Source organism: Lonchura striata, chromosome 1, assembly GCF_046129695.1.
Source record: "Lonchura striata isolate bLonStr1 chromosome 1, bLonStr1.mat, whole genome shotgun sequence".
In the NCBI taxonomy this organism is placed as follows: domain Eukaryota; kingdom Metazoa; phylum Chordata; class Aves; order Passeriformes; family Estrildidae; genus Lonchura; species Lonchura striata.
This window is the reverse complement of record NC_134603.1, coordinates 7,707,704-7,723,642: the sequence shown is the minus strand read 5'-3', so window position 1 is coordinate 7,723,642 and position 15,939 is coordinate 7,707,704. Positions and strand designations below refer to the sequence as shown.

Sequence of the window (15,939 nt, the reverse complement as noted above, 5' to 3'; positions counted from 1 at the left end):
AGAAAGAAGAAGAAGAAAGAGAATGGAATAAATCCAAGACAAAAAAGTGATGCACAGTAAAAATCGTTCGCCACTCACTGACCACTGCCCAGCCTGTCCACCAGCATCAACTGTCCTCTCATGACCAGTTTATATACTGGGCATGCCATTCTGTGCTGTGGAATATTCCTTTGTCCTGTTCAGGTCACCTCTCCTGGCCTTGCTCTCTTGGGGATTCTTGTGCACCTGCTCCCCAGCAGCACGTGAGACACTGCAAAGTCCTTGATTTAGAGAAAGAACTACTGAGCAACAACCAAAACATCAGTTTGTTATCAAGGTTATTCTAATATTAAATCCAAAACACAGCACTGTACCAGATGCTAACAGTAATATTAACTCAAGCTCAGTGAAATGAGAAAGTTGACTTTACTTTTTTTGAAACATATACAGAAGTATAGCTTTTGCACTTACAGATTTCCTATGCATTTTTACATAGTCAGAGGATCACAGGGGGATAAGACTGCTCTGTATTATTTCCTTGTAGAAAAGGCATCTTCCTACCCACAAAATCGAGCAGAGACTTAGATTAAAGGCAGACAAGAGCTTGAGAGCATAAGCAGTGAATTTAAATCCCCTTTTGTCTTTCATCTGGCAATAAAATCCTGCCTCGTGTTTAAAAACGCAAATGTTGCATATTAAAAAGCAAAGACTGTATGTGTTACACCAACCAGCTGCATAAATCCTAGTGGCCTTGGAAAATTAATGTTTTGTTTTAAGCAAAGCTGAAGTTACTCATGTTATTTCACTCTATCAATAGCGAGTACATTAACATTATCTAGTGTCTGCAAGCACACTATTAATTTACCTTGTACTGTCCCAATAGAGGGAAAAGAATTGTTCGAGGCAATGAGGCGTATCCACTTCCACTCCTTGGGACTCCTTACCTCCAAATAATCAATATTAATGTGGTGAAGGGAGGGAAGAGAGGAAAAAGATTCTCTGACTGATTTATTAGCTAAAGCCACATCACAGTGGAATGATAGTCTGAAGATTCTTCACTAGACTGAACAGACACTAAATGGTTTATCAAGGGTGGAGTCACTGTCACAGTGTCCATGTGAAGTCAGGATTAATATGACATTTCCTAGCCAGGAGGCTGACAGATATAACTTTCCATTTCCAAAATGATACATTATTGATTGCAGAAAAATATCCAGTATGTTCTTGAAAATACTTGCTCACTCCAGCTCACCTTTTTTTTTTTTTTTCCCATTAAGGGAAATGTTTTCTTACAGAAAAGCAGGATGTTTTCTCTGATGAGAACTTCTTTTTTGCCTACAGGTCAGAAGAACAGCACAACACACAGTTCTTACCAATATGATGGCAACTCCTTGGCAAAGTACAATTGGCAGGAAGTAAAAAAAAAAAATATTGAGGGGGTAGGAGAGGGGCAATTTTTAAATAACATGACCTGAATATTTCTTTTTAAATGTTGGGAAAAGTAATTGGTGTAGAATGACCTTTTGTCCTTTTGACCTTCAGCAAGGAAAAAGTTACTTTTAAAATTGCATTATGGCAGCAAATGCTGTAATTTATACATAGGCTGAAGTCAGAGAGGGATGGCAAGCACACTGAGGCAATACTGAAACATTTGGTTCTGGCTGTCCACAATAACACATGCTTACACTTGAAGATATAGATAACAGTCACAAAAAAAGCTCAGCTAGGGGAAAAAAAAATGACTCAGTGTCAGAAAAAACAGTTTATTTTCTCCACGTTGATACCAAGAGTAGAATACAGGTCTAAGTACTTAACTCCCTACTGTAAGATATAAAACCTGGGTGATTAACTTGCTTTCTTTACTAATCATTATATCAAATTAAGATTAAAGAATGCCTAAACTCATGCCTATACACATACATTTATTATATGAGAAAGCAACACTGGGTGCTCATCAAACCTGCAGCTGGGGCTTTATAAAGAAGCATGTCCCAAAGACAGACCAGGCAAGATGTCCATATTATCCCTTAAGTCCTGTGGGGGAGAGGCTACTTGGAGTTTAGAGGAAAAGTAACTGGGTGGACACTTTCAGGCTGGAATTATAATATAAAGAAACTTGTAGAATGATGACACAAATTATGGAAATTGGGGTGATAATCCAGGCTATGCAGTGGTGACAATGGGGAAGGATGAGGTGCTGTTGACCTTTTCTCTGTGCTCTGCTTTCCTTGGTGCTGGAGAGAATTCCACCTTTGAGACAGCTGACATTTTTTGGGATGGTTTGTTGCAGTGACCTACAGTGAAATGTGTATTACAGAATCATAGAAATATTTAGGTTGGAAGGAACCTTAAACATTATCTTGTTCCAACAACCCTGCAGGGACACCTTTCACTAGACCAGGTTGCTCCCAGCACCATCCAGCCTGGCCTTGAAAAATCCCAGGGATGGGGCATCCACAGCTTCTCTGGACAAATTGTGCCAGTGTCTCACCTCCCTGACAGTAAAGAATTTCTTCTTAATATCCAATCTAAAACTGGTTTCTTTCAGTTAAACTGGAACTTCCTCCTTGTCCTATATCACCTTGGTTTAAGTATCTGCAGTATGGACTTTTACATAACTTATCAAATTTTTCAAATGTGTGTTTTGGGATCAGAGGAGCTGAACCCAAGGCTCAGTTCATTACACCACCTGTAGCCAAACACAATTTGTTAAGGTTTATTCTTTACTTCTTTTCACAAGCTGAAGTGAGGACACTGTCCACTGCAAAGTGTGTGCTGTGCTTTCTGTGTGTTGTTTAACACAACATGAATCTGCCTCTAAATGTACGGCAGGTTTATGCAGCCAAAATGTGAGGTTTTAAAAAAAGTGAATCAAGGGGCTGTAACTAAGAGTAATGGGATGATATTAAGTGAGACAAGTGGTACAGTGAGTGTCAAGAAATGCTCCTGGGCAGTGCAGGCACTTGGACTGTGGAGGAGGCTCTTGGGGGATGGACACTACATAATGTGCACTTAACGATATCTAAAAGGCACAACACTGCACTGACTGCTGCCCAGACTAAATGATATTGCAGGGGTTTACTGCCCTTTATTCTAGGTACTAGGCTCTAAATCATTGTTTAAAACCTATATAACCTAATTCTTCTCTGGGGTAACTTATCTGAAGTTCTCAAGGGTGAAAATGAGCCCTCACAAGTAGGAGAGAGTACTGCAACACCCGGAGGCAGCACTAAGAAACAACTTAGATTTTTGTAACGGATAAATTCAGTTTAGTTTGAGACAGGAAATAATTCCATTTCTCCCTAGTTTCATGGAAATTACACCCTAGAAAACTCCCCCGAAGGATATCCAGTTGCAAATACTCTGTAAACAGAAAAAAAAAATATCATTCACTGTGGTCTTATATCAAACTTTCTCTCCTGAGTCTAAGGATAAAGAAAAGAGGAAAGGCAAAAACCTCAATGAATATATCTAAACTAAATACCTATTAAAAAGATGTGATTTTAGTATGTTTTTTTGGAGAAGAATATCTGTTTGCAACAGCTGCTGGAAACAGGTTTTTATTTCTTCTTTATATATTACTATCACTTCTAATTTATTCAGTCCTTAGAAAAATTAATTATATTTTCAAATCCTCTTTTCTTGATCCGCCTTTCACTTATACAGAGGAGAACACATCATTGATCGGCAGAGATTGTCTGAGATTGATGGGTGCACCCAGTCTGTTTTAGAACTCACATCTTCAGAAGTTACCAAGAGAATGATCCTGAGATTTTCTCAGTTGGTCAGAGCAGATGCTCCTAACACCAAGGTTTGTAGATTTAATCCTCATATGGGCTGTTCATTTTAGAGCTGGGCTTGAAGATCCTTGTAGATCCCTTCCTCCTCAGAATATCCCGTGATCTGGAGTGGAGGAGAAGGGTCAGTGCTGCTTGGAAACAAACAGGAAAAAGCATATGAGTTAGTTAAATAGAGATGATTCACTATAGAGTTAGAATGTTTTCTCCCAAAATACCAATATTCTGGTTTTTAATCCTGCTTTCTGGGGAGTTCTGAAGAAGACATAAGCCAATATATAATTTTGTTTTCATATTCCTGATTAGAAATACAAAATCAAGACAAGAAGAGCAACTTACTCATTACTTTTCCATCCTGAGAGGAGGTTGTGAAATCCTTAGTGGAAATCACATGAGTTTTCCAGGGACATTTTGTATCTTTGGAGCACTCAGGGATTCCAGAGATGCTCCTTAAAAGATGTGTGATATTTGATGAAGTGCACTGAGATGACGTGTGAAGATAACTACAGACACTGATTCCTCAGCTCTGCAAAAGTCAATAGCAACAGGATCAAGTTCTATCTCACTAGCAACAATTTCTCATCAGTGCAGTTCTGTAAATCTTAGTTGGCCAGTATTGATAATAATCTTATTTTACCTTTGCATGAACACTAATTTGAGACGTACTAGGATGTATTTATCACAAACACGGAAGACAGGACATAAAAAGAATGGTTTGGTTGCCCTGCTTGAAGGAAACATCCAAGCAGTGCCTTCTGGTTAAGATGGTGTGCATGGTTTGGCCCTAGCTAAGAACCACCCTGCACTCCTCTCCTGAACATGAATTGCAGCATCTCCCTACAGAGCTGCTGCTGTGTCTGCATCTCCAGCTCTACAATTTAACTTTGCTCTTCCACCTTCTGCTCTTGGAAATTTTACCATTGCTTTTTCTCTAGAAGAGCTGTTACTAAATAAATACCTTGACCTCAGCGAAGCAGAGAAAAGGAGAGATTTCTTCAGCAGGAGAACAAGAAAGGAAGATCCCGTAATCTTCCCACTTCCTTCCTGCATTTGCAAGGCCAAAGGAGAAGTTGAAGAAAGTAACCCCCTGCCCTTAGTGCAGCAGCCACTGTCTCATTAGCCCAAGCATGTTCCATCCCTCTTCTTTAAGTACAGATCTGCACTTTCATCCTCCTTGCTGTTTCTTACCTCCTATTCACATTTATTATTGATATCACCTATCAATAATGCTTTCTGCTGCTTCAAGAGTTTGGCCTGTCTGCCAGATCCCAACTTTCAAGTGCTCTTTGCTTCACCTCATTATATTTTTAATGATCTACACATTTTCTCTCTCTTTTCCATCTTGTGCCTGTCCCCTTCCTTGCAAAGTGAGAGAGAAAGGTGTTGGCTGAGTAAGGGCAGAGGGAACAATGTTGGTGCTTTAAACAGTTGCTCCCACACTGCCCCTCAGCTTACCAACCAGTTTAGCAGCCTCTGCAAAGGTAGAAAATGTACTTGTTTAAAACCTTATTCAAGCATGGATGCTTGCTCAAAACCACCACACAAGAGAGTAAAACCTACTTATTTCCTGCAATTTTGCTGCAAATAGCTGTACTTGATCTTTGAAAAGACAGTTCTCTTCATCAGGTTTCCCAGCTTTATGAATTGAAATCTTTAGCCTATTTTATCTTCTATTTGTTTTCAAAATCAGCTCATTTTATAATGGCTAAGGTACATCCTGTTACTCATAAGACACAGCAACATTAGAGCAGTTATACCTGAGAACAGGATTACAGCATTCAGCCAGACGGACTCAGTGCCAAACAGAGACAGGATTAGTAAATTAGTCTAATATTCAATTTGACAGCCTTGTATAACTGAGGTACCTGATCACAAAGGATTTGTCAATGATATCAGAGTAACACCAGCATACATATTTTGAGTCCACAGAGGAAGTTTCTTTGCCCTTTAACTTTTAACAGCTCTGTCTTGACTCCAGTCTAATACAGTATTCTGTCTCTTGCTGCCATTTCCGCTGTCTGCTGCTTTGTGAGTCTGTTCAGCTCAAAAGACACGTGTTATGTCTCCTGAAACCAAATCAACCAATTATGTCATTTCCCATTATTATAGTTATTTAATTGAAAAAGAATAGCAACAGAAGAAATGTTACAGGCAGGCAAGATCCAACTTTCTTTTTGAGAGGAGTGAGGCTGCCATACTGCTTCTGCGTACATCAGCTTGCTCAGAGTCTTGGTGTGATGGTCAAACCTTCCAAGCTTTGACAGAGGTGAGGCCCATGGAAGGTAAAAGTATTGCAGTCAGATGTAGTCACTGGTCCTCCAACTCTACAAACCACATTGTGACTTCTTCCACAAATGTGATTTCCAGGGTATTTATAGAAGGGTCAAATTGTGATTTTAAGCGGGTGTAAGAATTAATTACATGGGGAAAAAGTCAGAAGGAGCAGGAGGGTGTTATGAAGACACTGTAAGTATCGGAACAGAGGAGAGAGAGTCAAGTGCTCTTATGCTGTGTGAAAGTCATGTGCACATAAAACAATTAAGCAGACATGTCCTGGTTAGAAACAGTGCACTTTGCTGGCAGGGTATCAGCAACATCTGCATCTTTCCATTGCACATCAAGGAGCTGTTTCAGTCACAATCAGAGATGTGCAGGATGCTCAGGAACAGCTGAGCTCTCTGTGGGATCCATCTTGTTGGTATCCTGTCAGCACAGTCTGTACCCGGGTCTGGAAAGGAAACTGGTGAATGCTGCACACCATTCAGTGGTTGCTGTACTGCAAAAGGATGGTTCTGCATGCTGTCTACACCCTGGCCTACCACCAGGAGCATTTCTAGGATTCAAGAAGGTCAAGGTGTCTGTTTTGCCATGGTGGAATTGCAGCAGAGATGCTCCCTTGTTAACCTCCAATGAAGAGGCAGATAATTTACAGTCGGGTCTTGGTATCAGAATTCCATGGCTTCAGGACTCAGAATTTTCCTGATCTCTTACTTGAACGGGTAAGGCACAGCATGAGTGTGACTAGAACTGCTGCCTCTGGGTGTATTATAGAATTTATAGATATGGGAACACAACATACAAGGATTTTTGTCTTATCAGATTGATGTCCTCTATGCTCATACCTTTGGAAGAGCTGTGATAATTGAGATAATCCTCATCCCTAAAAGCAGCTTTTTAAGCTGTGATTATTTTGGCAGCACAGCTCAAGTTTTATCACTCACAGAATGCAGAGGAAGAAAAGGAATAAAAACACATATTCTTTTTTGTTCAGCTTTAACCCAAATAAGCCCAGGCCACTGAAAAGAAGAAGAAACACCTCCCGGTATTCATGTCTCCTCTGATTACTGTCCAGGCATTCACACTTGCTAGAAAATACCTCTCTAATTATTTTATCATCTCACATACTCTGAATATTCTTACAAAAGGAATAAGGGATTTCTGAAATGCACAATCTTTTGCTCTGCATAACCAATGGTCTGTAATTGTGAACATCTATGTCCAGAGCAAGAGCAGAACATGGGAACTTCAAAACCAAATCTAGGACTCTAGTAAGTTTTCAGAACAAAAAGTTTTTCCTTAGCCTTCTTTTAGATATAACATAATAACTCAGCTTCATATTCCTATATTGACTCACCTTCCTAACAAAAATATATATGGTATCTAAGGCTTGCTACTTTCTTTGAATTTCCTATTTGCTATTTTAAAATATTTTCTGTCTGTATTTACTGCTTTTGAGACGTATTCTCTGCCTGACAATGTGTGGGAATTCTGAGGGTGTGAGTCAAGGCTGCAAATTTACTGAGGCACACTTATGTCAGATCTTCCTGACTCCAGCCTCAAACTTCTCCCATCATCATTAAGTTTATGTTTATGTCACCTTCAATTCTGCCTACTCTGTGAGTACCATTGAAGCACAGTGGATTTCCCAAATATCAATGTGGCACACAAAGGTTAAGGATTAAAGTGACAAATTTAGGCACTAAAATAACCAGATATATTAGACGACTCACAACTCTAATGTCAATACCAGTGCACATTGAATTCAAGATCCAAAACCAGGATTCAAAAAATCAATTTTTTTATTTTACAACACACCAAGTGAGGGTGTGTTGTAAATCATACCTTTTTTCTTGTAGCTCCTGACCTGGGGAGTACAGAACTCCTTGAGAAACTGTAAGTCAAACTGCAAGTTGTCTGTCATGCAGCTTGTCCCATTCTTGGTATTCCACTTTAGAGGATGCAAACCCTGGCCATGGAAGTAGGACTGATGGTCCTTTAAGACTCTTTCCAATCCAAACACTTCTACTATTCTTATCTCTGCTGTGGTGGAGAGTGTGAAATCTTGCTGGAGCACAGAGGTTGCTTCTTTAGGTACTTTCCAGGGCTTCTTGATAAAGGAGTTTTATATGTAGAAGCAATTTCAGGCACACAATGGGACAAGATAATTGGTAACAGAGTCTGGATAAATAATGTGTAATAAATCAGGATAAATTTTCCCTGATCAAACAGATTTTTTTTCCGTGTTGAAATAGCAGTGTCTGCGACCATGGGTGGGATGGGGTTTAAATCATTTACATCAGCTTTAGGAAAACTTGCAGCACAGTTTCTTTAGTATCCTCACAGTCATAATGAGAATATATGCACTGGAGGGGTGCACTGTTTGGTGAGTATTAAATTTACCAGATTGTCAAGCTCAAAAGTGTAGCTGTGATTCTGGATTCCATTATCAACAAGGAATGGCTTAAGTAATTAGGTTTCTTTAACCTTGAAAAGAGAAGGACTATTTGCTATGTTCAACTACCTGAAGGGTAGCTATAAGAAAGACAAAGTTAGGCATTTCTCAAAGATGCAGAGGAAGGAAAAAGAGGAAATAGTCACAGTTGCCACAAGAGAGATTTCAGTTAAATGCAGGGAATGAATATTCATGCAGACCCATTCTTCACAGGTTAACCACAGAGACTCTGATCTCTCCATCCCTGAGGACTGCCACAGCTCAGCTGGACAAGGACCTGATCTAACAGACAGCTGGAGGTAACTTTAAAGCTAGTCTTGCTATGACAGGGGTGGTGTCTAGATGGCCTCCAGAAATCCCTCCACTCTATATTCATCTGTGGTTGTAAATATTTTGTAAATCAATAATGTAACCCAAAGAGTCCTCCTGCTCCAAAATGAAAGGTCCCAAAGCTTCTGCTCAGCTAAAAGAGGGAGACAGAAAGCTGAGACCTATGGGATCTGCTGAGGTACATTCAAGAGTCCTGAGGGAATTGGCTGAAGCTTTTGCCCTAGGGAATTGTCTAATGTTATTGCCAAGCCATTTTTCATGATGTTTAAAAAGTCATGGCACTCAGGTGAAGACCCTGGTGGCTGAAAAAAGGAAAGGATTTCACCTATTTTTAAAAGGTGTAGAAAGGAGGTCCCTGGGAATCACCACCCTGTCAGACTCCCTTCCATGCCTGGGGAGATCATGGAGCAGACTCTCCTAGAAACCATCTAAGGTATACAGAGAACAGGGAGGTGATTTGGGACAGCCAGCATGGCTTCACCAAGGGAAAGTCCTACCTGACCAACTAAGGGGCCTTCTATGATGTAGTGACCACATCAGTGGACAAGGGAAGGGCTACAGATGTCATTTACCTGGACTTCTATAAAGGCTTTCACATACTCCTACAAAATCCTTCTTTCTAAGTCAGAGAGAACGATTTGAAGGGTAGACTTTGGTGAATGAGGAATTGATTGGGTGGTTGCATCCAGAGGGTGGTAGTCAATGTCAAAGTGTCTGGATGGACACAAATTATGTCACTCAAGGGTCTGTACTGGGACCAGGAGTAATTGATTTCTTCCTCAATATCACGGACAGTAGAGTCAAGTGCACCTCTAGAAAATTTGCAAATGAAACCAAGCTGAGTGGGGAGCTTGTTGCATCTGAAGGACGGGATGCTACCCAGAGGGACCTGGACAAGTTTGAGAAGTGGGTCTGTGGGAATCTTATGTGATTTAACAAAGCTAGGTACAAGGTCCTAGTATAGATACAAGGTGGGGGATGAATAGATCGAGGAGAGCATTGAGAAGAAGGAGTTGGGGCTACTGTAGATGAAAAGCTAGACATGACATTTTCAAAGGACACTCACAGCCCAGAGTGTCAACTAATCCTGGGCTGCATCCAAAGGAGTGTGGGCAGCAGGTGAGGGATGGGATTCTTCACCTCACTTCACTCTGGTGAGACCCCACCTGCAGTGTCCATCCAGCTCTGCAGCCCCCAGTGCAGACAAGATGTGGGACCTGTTGGAGTGAGTCCAGAACAGGGACACAGAATTATCAGAGAGCTGGAACACCTCTGCTGTGAAGAGAAGGATCCAGGGAGACCTCACTGCAGTCTTTCAATACTTGAATTAGGCTTCTAAGAAGGATGGGGACAGACTTATTAGAAGAGACTATTGTGACAGGACAAATGGTATTGTTTTTAAACTAAGAGATGCTAGATTCAGACTAGATATAATGAATAAATCATTTACAATTAGGGTGGTAAAACACTAGACCAGGTTGCCTGGAAATATAGTTGCCCCATCCATGGCAACAAAGTCAGGTTGTACTGAGCCTGATCTAGTTGAAAATGTCCCTGCTTATTGCAGGGGATTTGACTTGATCACCTTTAAAGGTCTCCTCCCACCCAAATTCTTCTATGATTCTTTGAGAGACCTCGAATGAAATGGAGACTCAGCAGGTCACACAATATGGTTTCCCTGGAATTGGCACTGCAAGAGTTACTACTTTTCTCAGAGGAATTTGAAAGAAGGCACACAAGGGCCAGAAATATTACTTCTTTCAAGTGGGTCCTCATCTCTGCCTTCTCCTCATCTCTGCCCTTATCTTAAAGCACTAGTCAGCTAAGTGAGAAAGACTGTTGATATATAAACCTAAGGAGCCGGAAAAGGAGTTTAATGTACCCTGGTCATTCTCACTGGGTGTTCTCACCTGCTGTTAGTGGGCTCCCTCCCACTCATTTGCTCTTCTTACATGTGCTTTTTTGAGACTTGCACCTGTAGCTCTGCCCATGTGTGTGCCAGAAAGTGCAACTTGGAAAAAACTGCATTTTATGAGGATCTTAGTTTCTGGAATATGCTAAGTATTCCTGATATTTCTTCAGTATTGTAATCTGAGAGAAGGCATAATTTCTGAATCCTGGACAAGCATAACATTAATTAGCTGCCAGCTCACTCAGCTCTTGCAAGATATTTTGTATGAGATTTCAAAATATTTTTTAGGCCTGGACCACCTTGTCCATTCTCTTCCTGATATAGTACCAACATATTCCTTTATCCAGAGAGCTTTGTTTCTCCATATTGAGCTGCAGTGAAAATAAACACTCTGTAGCTGGTTGATAAGATACAAGGTGAGGTTCTGCACTGAGTCACTCTGGCTTGAGATAACCAGCAAGCAAATAAGAGAAATCAGAATCACTGTCATATTGTGACACTTAATCTCTGTGTGCACTTATAAGAAAAGTCTAAATCAGTATAACCGGTATTTTAATTTCTCCTATTGTCCTTTTGTTTTATATGAGATTTTTCTTCCCTTGTTTCTGTCTAGTGGTCAGGTTTATTGTAGTTTATTTTCCCCCCATCACCATATCTTATCATGCCACTATTCAGCTCAGCACATGAATTATTAATACTGGTTTTATGTTAAACATCCCTACCTTGCACATAATTTGACCTTACTTACTGAAGATGTATCTGGCAAACCCTTCAGAACACATTGCCCTCACTGTGTCTGTGAAAAATGTTTGTTCCTTGTGTTTGGCTTACTTAACCAAGATTCAAAACACTTTGAACAGTCATGTGACCATTTTTATTAGCCCTTTTTTCATTGCAGAGTAAGAAATAAAAAAATAAAACACTAACCTTTCTGAAACCTAATTACCTTTTTGGTTGCTAGTAATTGTCCCTGTATTTTCATACTGGCATCTATCCTTGAATACCATGGGAAAGATAAAAAATTAAAACTTGCCTTCCAGTACACTTAAAAAATTACTTGACCATCAAGAAATAGTCAGTGTAGCTTTCAAATATGGTTTAGGAAGGAGCTGTAGCTTGCATTTACCTCAGGATAATTGGAAAAGGTCTCAGTTTGTCATATTGGTTCTGTACTCAGCAAAATGTTTTCTTATACCTCTCCCAACATAGTAAAATTTTAATCCTGTACTGAGCTCAGCAGGAACCATTTTAAATACCAGTCATAATGTCCACCATCTTTCCCTTAGGGAGTGTAGTTTCATTTCCATGTGGAACTGAAATGTAATTCCAAAGTCTTTATAGAAAAGGTGTATGTTTACCAATGGTCTGGTTCACTTCCAGCGAAAGTAACAGATGCCAGACATTTTGAAAGGCAAATGTTTGCTAACAATAATACATTACAGAATAAATAGTTATCAAGCAGCATAAAATATTAATCAAGTTAACAATTAGCATTGTGGTTACTCTGATGACCATTGAAATGCTGTCTTGCTTTCTCAGCCCTGATATGCTCTTGCTTCCATAATATTCTGTGACAAGGATTTTCATAGCCAAATTACAAACTCAAGTCCTTTTTTTCAGTACCCTTATTTCCTCCAGTTTCAGTACTCCTATTGGTTTTCCAAATATGTTTTGTGTCTCCTTTTTCTCCTTGCCAAAACAAGAAAGTCTGGTCTTTTACGGTTTTTGCCACTTGACATTCTCCTTCCTTATTGCACTCATTTCCATGCATACCTGGATCCCCTCAGGCTGTTTGTGTGAAGCAGTGGGCAGCACTGCAATAGGATGAGTTCACAGCCTGTAGTTTTTCAGCTTTCAACAGTTTTTGATTTCAGAATGTGCTCATTGCTCGCTTCCAACAGCTTCCATTCACTGTGGCTTCAGAGGAGGAGGAATAGGCAGAGTGGTAGCCAGACAACACCTCAGTCCTTTCTGTCTGAGTATAAATTTGGAGACCTTGTCCTTGAAATCTGCTATGACATGGATAGGGAAACCCTGTCAATCTGAGCTGCCATCATAATTTTTTTTCAGGAACCTCAGCATGTGAATTCATAGTTTTATTCAATCCTGATGAAACAGGGCCTCAGCCATTTGTAACCCTCAGAATATTGACCTCTTAATGCTTTTTTGTACATTGCATGAACACATAAAGAAACAGCTCCTCCTATCTTCTATATGGCTTACCTTTTGCCAGTAATATAATTTACATTATTTGTAAATAAAAACATACTTACATTCCTATACTTACTACATGATAGGGAAAAAAATGTCTTAACTGTGAAACTGCAGCAACAAGAATATTTATATATACACAATAACCAAAACTGTAAATATTTGGCAATTATCACTGGGACTAATTCTAAAAATTCATCCTCATTTATAACTAGTCAGAATGTCACTCATGAGACATTGTTTTGAAGACATTAAATTTCTCTTTATTATTATTATAATCAATTTGAAAAAAATTTGTTCATAAAGATTTAATTGTGCCCTTACCAATGTGTAGGCTTTCATTGGTAATCAAAGTTTGTTTAGATTCCACTATCTGTCTCTGACACTTTGCCTTACTTTCACGAGTGCTGCATTCTGCTGTCTTATCAGAATACATTCATTACAAAAATGTAATAGACTGTTTCTTAATAGACACCTTCAGTGTTTAAATGATTTCTGAATGCTTTAAAAGTCAGCAAATTAAATTGCCCATTTTTACCTTTTCACCAGCAAAATCCAAAAGAAAGAGATAATACAAGACAAATAATTATCATCACAACTTTTACAGTAGAAGCTTAAAAATAAAGTAAATTAATTTAAATGTCAACTTATTGTCAGGTTATGTTCTTAATTTTTTTCATTTTTTTCCTCTTCAAATGTCAGCCTTGAATAAAAATTTTTGTACAAAATTAAACTGTGTACCCAAATATTCACTACAAGATAAACTTTTAGAAAGGAGAAGGTTGACTCTGCTTTTCAAAATATACAGGTATTTCAGAGTATCTTCTTCCTCTGATATTGGCATTTGATGAATACAGGCGAGCACTGTAAGTTTGTCCAGGCTGGGAACCATTTGGGCATAAATATTTGCATGGCTGGATTGTGAATATGTGTTGGAGATAAGCCAAACTCCCTAAACTTCTTTTTCATTTTTATTTATGTAAAAAGAAGGAGAAAACACCAAGATACAAAACAGGCTAAAACTTAAGACTGCTCTTCTAGTCACCTTAGTATCTATTATTTTTCATAAGGAAAAATATGTCCTTTCCAGCATATTGAAATTAAATGGATGTCAAATATCACTGCTATGTGCCAGTTCCCCATAGATGTAGAGTTTCTTCATTATATGTGATTAATTCAGGAGACAGAGAAGATCTAGTCTATAATGTTCCTCTTGCTCTGGTTACATTCATTACAAGGGATTTTTTTGGCTCACTTCTTTCCAAGTTACTAAACTGCTGTTGTTCCTATACATTCATGTCACAATTTGTAAACTTTGGTGTTACCATTCTTACATTTAATAGTGTTTTCACAATTAATTAATACACTTCTGTGTTACTAAGCCTATTCAAATTCAATTCCAGATTCTGCTGTGAACTTTAATGAGTTTATCAGGCAGGATCCTGCAGGGAAAGTTGGCAGGGCACCACATGGAGTCTTGTGTTTGTTTGACTCTGGCAAGTCACTTCTCCATCTCTCACCCAACATCTGCCCATTTTGCATAGTCAGTGAGCAAATCCTTCACCTGTCATGGCCTGTGCCAGCAGTGCACTGTTGGAGCTGGCAGTTATTGGAAAGCTGAATCAGGGCTTAGAACTCTGCTAAGACTTTGCCAGAAAACCAGGCAGTTTAGCAATGACAAAAGAGTAGACTGGGGAAGGACTCAGTGCTAGATATTCTCCTCAACAGAGTGCCCCACCTCCCTCCCATGCATAGGTCAATGGTCAGTATCACAGGATGTTTAAAGCTGAAGTTTCTTTTTCAAGAAATTCATATGATTTTTCAGGAAATTTCAGGAAATTTCACATGCTTTGGACTGACATCGCTACCTTAACCTGGGATGGAACACCTCTCAAAACAACATATGGTATCCAGTCAGTCTCTGTGAGCCGTCTTTGTTTCACCATTTTTGTACCACTGAAGTGCTCAATGTTGATGTGGGTTTTGCCTATAAATGGTAGTTTCAGTGCATGTGTCTGTATTCCTGACATAGAGGGAGACTGAGAAAGAGGCAGGAAATTTTACTCTGTGTACATATATGCACTGAACACTTCAGGAATACATTATTTAATCTGTGATTTGATAGCAATCGCTGTCAGTTACCCAAATCCAATATAAACTCATTTTCTGTTATTTTCTTCCTTTTTTTTTTTTTTTTTTGCCTTCAGTTTTTAGCACCCCTGGCACAAAAGACTAGAAGTGAAATATTAACAGAAATCTTGTGCCAGAAAAGTTCAACTCTAGAATACAATTTTAATTTCCCAAGTTTCTAGTGTGTCATATGATACTTGGTCAAACAGTAATACTCAAGCCAGTAGTGTGTTTTGCACTAACAAAGAAAATTTAAACTGCTTCTTTTATGCTAAAAGACAAAATAATTTGCCTGAATTAACTGACAAGTGGCAAGTTTGTTACTATGCAGTGGATAAAGAAGGCAATGAATTGTAAATCCCCTGTGAAACATGCTTTTTATACAAGCTCTAGGGAAGTTGTTGATGTGGTCAAAAGCTCCTGTTTCTGATATCATTACACTTTCTAGTTAAGTCTTATTTTAGTTATGCCCATCTTTATTTTGGTCTTATCATTCAAGCATGATACTTGCTGTATCACAATATGCATAGATGACACAATAACAAATTGGCTCCTGGCAGTACTGGTGTAGGATTGAAGTCTAAACTTTTATTAAAAGTTCTGTTATACTCAGCTATGGTGATCTAAAATAGACCTGGAGACAATTTTGGATCTACAATATTAATGATGTTCTGTAGCTCATAAAGGCTAAGGAATCTGAAAAGTGCATATATCAAATGTATGTCAGAATTGGAAATTACTGATTCCCAGTTAAGACAATTTAAACACAACACCCAGATTTGGTGATGCTGCATCAGTGAGATATTTGGCACTGAAGACTGGACAGTCAAGCTAGGATGGACATCTGC

At 39.1% G+C, this 15,939-nt stretch overlaps 1 long non-coding RNA gene across 1 annotated transcript in view; it reads right to left on the bottom strand.

Moving 5' to 3' along the window:
* Window positions 1–1,722: 1,722 nt before the first annotated feature.
* LOC110476981 (uncharacterized) overlaps window positions 1,723–15,939 on the bottom strand; it is a 33,698-nt gene continuing 19,481 nt past the window's right edge. The window contains exon 3 of the long non-coding RNA XR_002466500.2: window positions 1,723–3,907. This is a non-coding gene — a long non-coding RNA (uncharacterized LOC110476981). The remainder of the gene's footprint in view (window positions 3,908–15,939) is intronic.